The sequence below is a fragment of the Humulus lupulus genome, chromosome 3, assembly GCF_963169125.1.
Source record: "Humulus lupulus chromosome 3, drHumLupu1.1, whole genome shotgun sequence".
NCBI classification, from domain to species: domain Eukaryota; kingdom Viridiplantae; phylum Streptophyta; class Magnoliopsida; order Rosales; family Cannabaceae; genus Humulus; species Humulus lupulus.
In genome coordinates this window covers 8,548,867-8,556,167 of record NC_084795.1, presented here as the reverse complement: position 1 = coordinate 8,556,167, position 7,301 = coordinate 8,548,867, and positions in this window count along the sequence as shown.

Genomic DNA, 7,301 nt, shown 5'->3' with positions numbered 1-7,301 from the left:
TCATTATCAATAAGCCAAGATATTGATGGGAGTGTAATTAAGAGAGGAATGTGATGTTTTGGAAGTCTTTGCCGTTTTTTAGGGGTAGAGTTTGGACGTAGATGATAAAAGATAGAGATGTGTACAAAGAGAAAAATAAATATGAATATAATTAAAAGATGATAGAGTATAGGAATAGGAGTAGTCTTATTACTTTTGGTAGGCTAAATTGTTTGGTCATCTTGAATAGGGAAGTTTCTTTGAAAGGTCACATGAGTAATAGCAAAACTGTTGGGGTTTTCTCTTTCCCTTAGATGTGACTGAAAATGGGAGTGATCGCACAATTTTTATGGTAACTCTTATCCTTTCAATCGGGGCTATATAGGATGGTGTGGTGTTTTTTTGTTTGCTTGCTCTTTAAACGAATGGTTTTGTTTTGATGAAAAAGATGTATGGGTGCGATTACAACGTATTTATTTTTTTGACAACATCTTGCAAATTTTTAAGAAATGTTGAATAGTTTACGAAGCCGAAAACAGAGTTTAAACTGTCAAATTTTACACCCGTACACAAAAAACACAGGTATGCGTGTAACAGACAGTTTAAACCATGTTTTCTGTATCATAATTTATTCATAATTTTTTTAAAATTTGTATGATATTCTAATTAACTACAATGTACACCGTCATATAAAAAAAATTAGAATTATATCTATCCAGGTGCTGAAAATAGTAAAATGATGCATCAATATTGTTAAAAAAATAGATATATCGTAATCACTCCTTGTATATTCTTTAAAGATAGATATAGATATAAACATGTCATGCATGGACTGATTGATGTGTTTTTGGAATAAAGAATATGAATATGCATGCATATATATAAAATGTACAAGATTTTAAAATTTGATTCATCTCAAATTTATATTATTTTTTATCAATTTAACAACAAGAAAGAGAGAGAAGGTTAGATTAGATACCACTAACGCTAGCACTTTATGCATAATTGAATGAAAAAGTATGTACTTAGATAGTTGTTGATATAGCCTGCTGATATTAAATTTTTTTTTATGCAAAGCTTCGAACTGGATAATAATTGATATGGAATTCGATATGATATTATTTCATGATAGCTTACATGCAAACTACACAAATTGATAGGGTATTTTTTTTTTTAAGAATTGATATCTTATTATTAATTTAAGGGAGAAATAGTGGCAAAAGTACCAAATTTTTTGAAAATTTCTTAATTAATACCCAATATTTTTATTTTGTGGGAAAACTACCCATTGTCTACTTTAGTTGGTATCCGTCAGTATACTACACCGCCCATTAAATCCGTTAAAAACTCACCTTGGACCTACATGTTAACTCCATATCAGCCTATTTAATAATATTTTTTTAAAATTTGATTTAAAATAGAAAAAATAATTTAATCAGTAAAAAAAATTAAAATCAGCAAAAGTATTCAAATTTATTTTTATAATCAGTTTTTAGAACAAATTTATTAAAGAAAATAAATTTAAAATCGAAAAAAATTATTAAAAAATAAATTTAAAATCGAAACAAATTATTTAATCAATAAAATGAAATTTATTTTTATAATAAGTTTTTTAAAAAATATTATAAAAATATTAAATTGTAAATAATAAAATTTTATTTTTTTATTGATTAAATTATTTTTTCTATTTTAAATCATTTTTTAATAATTGTTTTCTAAAATCTAATTATAAAATATATTTTAATTTTTTATTGATTAAATAATTTTTTTTATTTTAAATTAATTTTTTAATAATATTTTTATAAAAATTGATTATAAAAATAAATTTTAATTTTTTTATTGATTAAATTATTTTTTAATAATTTTTTTCTATTTTAAATTTAGTTTTAAAAAAATATTTTTAAATGGGCTAATAAGGATCTAACACATGAGTGCAGGGTCACATTTTACAAACTTAATAGGCTAAATATCAACATAAGTAGACATTGGATATTTTTCCAACAAAAAAAATTGGGCATTAATTCATAAATTTTTTAAAACATTGGTTATTTTTACTTCTATTTCCCCTAATTTGAGTGTAATATATTCGATCCAAAAGAAAATTTCAATGTAATATAATTTGATCGAAATTCTCATGATAATTTTATGGCCCAAAAGCTCAAATGGGCTTTCAGAATAATACTTAGGATTAATTACATAAAACACTGTATGTTTAAAAAAAGTTTGAAATATACGGTGAATATAAATAATTACATATATACGGTGCTTTCAAAAAAAATATACGGAGATTAGTAAAAGGAAATAAAACAAGAATACAATTCATTAATGTATCAATTTGGTCTCTAATAGGTAATGAATAACTTTTTTTTATGTCAGAAGAAGTGTGATGAAATTTTATTTTGTTGTTTACTCATAAAAAAAGAAAGATCATTAATTGATGTAATTTAATTATGTTGATGTGATATAATAATATTCAATCATTTTCTTTTCAATTTTTGTATTTTTATTTATTTAAAATGAATGTATTATTAATATTAAATAAATATTTATGCTTGCATAAATTATAATATTTTTAATAAATATAATCTATTTCTATACTAGTAGTTATATATTTTTTTTAATATTTGTTACTTATATTATGTAATCAAACATTTTTGTATATATTAGTTACAAAATAAAATAGTATCTTTTAATAAGAAACTTAGTTTTATAAATTTTTTTACAAACATGTACTAAATTCACAAGTTAATTTTATAAATTTTTGTAACAATCATGTTAAATAAATTTTATAAATATTTATGTAAATGTTAGTTACAAAATTAAACTTTTTAGTTGTGAAATTAGTTTCGTTAATTGTTGTTATAAAATGTAAAATTTGTTTAAAAAAATATTGTATTTCACCACTATATATATTCATTAAAGTGTTTTATAAATAATGAATATCTTAAATTTATATTTTTAAGTTGTATAACATAAATATGAAGGTTCCTATAATTATTTGGTACAATATTGTAACAATATGGAAAAAATATAATATTTTTATGTATATTTTGGTTATGATTTCTTAACTATAAAATATTTTCGTAAATGTTAGTTACAAAAATATATTTCTTAGTTATAAAACTAGATTTGTAAACTATTGTTACAAAAATAAAAAATTTAGTTACAAATTTGTTTGTAAGTTTTATCTACAAAAAAACAAAAAAAAATCTACAATTCTATAACGGATTTTGTAAATACTATTTACAAACACGTAACAGATATTTACAAGTTTGTAACAGATATTTACTAGTTTGTAAACGTTGTTCACAAAAAATTGTATTTTACAGCTTTTATTTATGATTTTGCCACTCCGTATTTACAATTTTGCCATTCCGTGTTTTTATCCAAAAATTCCGTATTTTTGTAATGCACCGTATTTTTCAGATTTTTTTTAACTTTTAGTGCATTTTTGTAAATTTCCCTAATACTTATTAATATAGTGAATTATATTTTATACAAGGTTTTTAATAAAATTTGCAAAAATATAGCATTTTCTTTTTTAAAAAAAAGTATTTTATGGCTTTTTCTAAGAATTTTCACTTTTAGGAGTTTAGTTTCTTATATTTTTGTATAAAATGACTCTTAATCAAGTTTATCATATTTAGTTAGCTAGCAATTGTGTTTCTCATCCTTTATTTTTTTTCTTTAATAAATTTTCTCATACAAATTAGGAAAAGTATAATCCTCATATTTTTTTCACAATAATATCATAAAAGTCATATTTATGAAAAATCCCCAAAATTATATATTTTGGCTAATTGAAGTTAGAATATTGGAGAAGAAATTAATTGTTAAAACTATCATATTATTATTTGTTGTAACTCTGAAATAAAACTCTACTAAACAGAAACAAATTCTCAAACACATGCAAATCAGCAATGTATATGCAAAAACCAGAAAAATTATGAACAATCAAATAACAAAATTTAATCAAAGAAAAGAAAAAAAGAGACACAAAGATTATCCTGGTTCAGTCACCAATATGGTGACCTAATCCAGCTCTTCCCAATCTGGGAGTTCCCTTAGTTATTTAGAAAGCTACAGCCACCAATATTCTTGTGTACACCTCCGAGCCTCTTCAATGAAGTTGTCTTCTACACTTCTGTTCTAATCTCAAGAACAAAGTCTTTACATACAACTCCTTTTCTTGCTCGTTTCAAACACACACTATATCTCTCTATGAAACAATCAAATGACTCTCATTTTTCTCACACATTCTGAAGCTGGCTATTACTTATATTTATAATGTGAGCAACAGAACCAATTACAAGAGATTACTTAAAACCGAAAAATAGAATATTAGTTGAATTCTAACTAACTAACAATCTAACTGTTTAACAATCTTGCCGTGGATTACAAACACCACATTATTTTTAATATAAATATGTATTACGTTTTTAAAAGATAAATATGACATTTAATATATTTTGTTTTGTCTTTTAAAAAAAAATTGAAATTTATGGTTTCGTCTCTTATCTCTCTTTTTTCTCATTTTTTCCGCACAAAAGTTCTATTTCTCCCTCCACCCCTCTTCATCTACTCATCTATTATCTCTACCAAACATATTTTAAGAATATAACTAATGATATTCACAAATCTTACTAAAATATACATAATAATTATACAATATTAACTTCAACCAAACAATTTAAATTGATAGACTTCTTTTTAAAAATAATAGAAATTCATGACACAATATTACAAATATTTTTCGTATGAAAAAATGTTAAAATATATTTTAAGGTCTCCAACATCTTATATCACTATTGATACAAACAAATATCATACTTTATATATTTTAATTAAAATTAAAATACATGAGACACGTAACAGTACTTTATAAGTTATAACAATTCTCTTTTGTAGTTGTAGTTGGTGAATTGGATGAGTTATGTACAATCTCAGACAAAGATACGCCGTATCTTCCAATTAGTCATAAGTATTCAACAATACCCATTTGGTCACTTAACACCTTATTAATTGCTACTCCCATTATACTCAAATTTTAAGTTTAAGAAGTCACCATCGATATGCATTGGGTGACTACTAAGAATTATATTTTGGAAATATGCTAATGACATTTTTTTACGGGGCATTGTTGTCTTTATAATTTTTTTTTTAATTTTCAAAATATATTAAAATTTTGTTGGGAAATCTACAAAAATACACTAAAAGTTAAAAAAAATCTGAAAAATATGGTACATTACAAAAATACGGAATTTTTGGATAAAAACACGAAATGGCAAAATTGTAAATACGGAGTGGCAAAATCATAAATAAAAGCTGTAAAATATAATTTTTTGTAACCAACGTTTACAAACTAGTAAATATCTGTTACAAACTTGTAAATATCCGTTACGTGTTTGTAAATAATATTTACAAAGTCAGTTATAGAATTGTAAAAAAAATTTTAATTTTTTTGTAAATAAAACTTACAAACAAATTTGTAACCAATTTTTTTTTATTTTTGTAACAATAGTTTACAAATCTAGTTTTACAACTAAGAAAGATATTTTTGTAACTAACATTTACGAAAATATTTTATAATTAAGAAATCATAAACAAAAAATACATAAAAATATTATATTTTTCTATATTGTTACAATATTGCACCAAAAAATTACATGAATCATCATATTTATGCTATAAAACTTAAAAATATAAATTTAAGATATTCATTATTTATAAAACACTTTATTGAATATAGTGGTGAAATACAATATTTTTTTTTAACAAGTTTTACATTTTTGTAACAACAATTTACAAAACTAATTTCACAACTAAAACGTTTATTTTTGTAACTCACATTTACATAAATATTTATAAATTTATTTAACATGATTATTACAAAGATTTACCAAACTAATTTTTTAACTTTAAATATATTTTTGTAACAAAACTTGAAACTTTGATTAGATTATGATTTTGGTTTAACGTTGAGTGTTGATACTTGACTAACTATGATTTAAAAAATATATATATAATATTTTTATAAAGAATAATAATATTGTGATTATCTTTAACTATATATTGTAACATATAGTTATTAATATTAATTTTAATTAACAACATATTGTAATTTGTATAAATATTTATTTATTTTTTAAGTAATTGTATAAATATTAATTTTAATATTAATAAATACATTTATTTTAAATAAAAATAAATTAATCAACTTTATTTTATTTTATTAAAGGTAGTAACTATAATTATTATTATATATTATTTGATATGCCTAAATTCTTATTAAAAATTAAGACAAAAAAAATAAAACAAAAGGTCTATATATATACATACGGTTGGGGGAAAGCCGTATTTTTGTAATTTATTAAACATACCGTATAAAACGAATTTTTTTTTATATTACGGTGTGAGATGTAATTAAGGTGGTACGTACATTGAGCTCCTTATTATGTCAATATGGGCTCTGGTCTTATTGGGCTTTCCTAAGTTACTTTCGAACCCATAAATCGCATCCGGATTATCAAATGATGCCCTAATTATATTAGGAGCTTACTGTAAAATGATATTTAATGGTAGGTAAAAGTAATTAAATATCTATATTTTTAATTTTGTAGTAAAATAGTTTAATTACATTTTTAATATTACATGTTACCAAATATGCTCTTTAGAAAATTTTTATTTTATTTTAAATATTTTAATATTATAATATATATTAGTTTTTATTTTAAAGTTATTTTGATTTTTTTTTCATTTTTTTATGGGTTGTTGAATGATATACCATACCACAAAATACATATACTGAATTAAAAAATAATATGCGAACAAAACTTATAAAATTATTACTAAAAAATATATATACTATGCTAACAAAATTATATACTACTATTAAAATGTATTGTAACGCCCTAAACTCCAGGGATCGTTACGGTGTGCCTTGTAAACAGTGTTAAACTCGCTAATCGAGTCATTTGGCCAAAATCATGTAACTAAGTATGATTAGCGGTTTAGGGATTAAAATTTTTGGTTAAGATATAACGTTTCATTATAACGTTTAATATGTACATTGGGATCCCAAAAATATAATTTTAAAGGTCCATTACAGAAGATATTTACATCCAGCCGGTCTAAGCGGCAAAACAGGATTTAACCCTAGCTTCTTTCCTTCAAACCTCGGTCGTGGCGGTCGAGCAGCTACATATGTACACATCGACACCTAAGCTCTCCAACTCAAGGATGGTCCAGCTTTCTTTTGCCTTTACCTGCACCACATAGCACCCGTGAGCAGAAGCCTAGCAAGAAAACTCGATATGCTCATA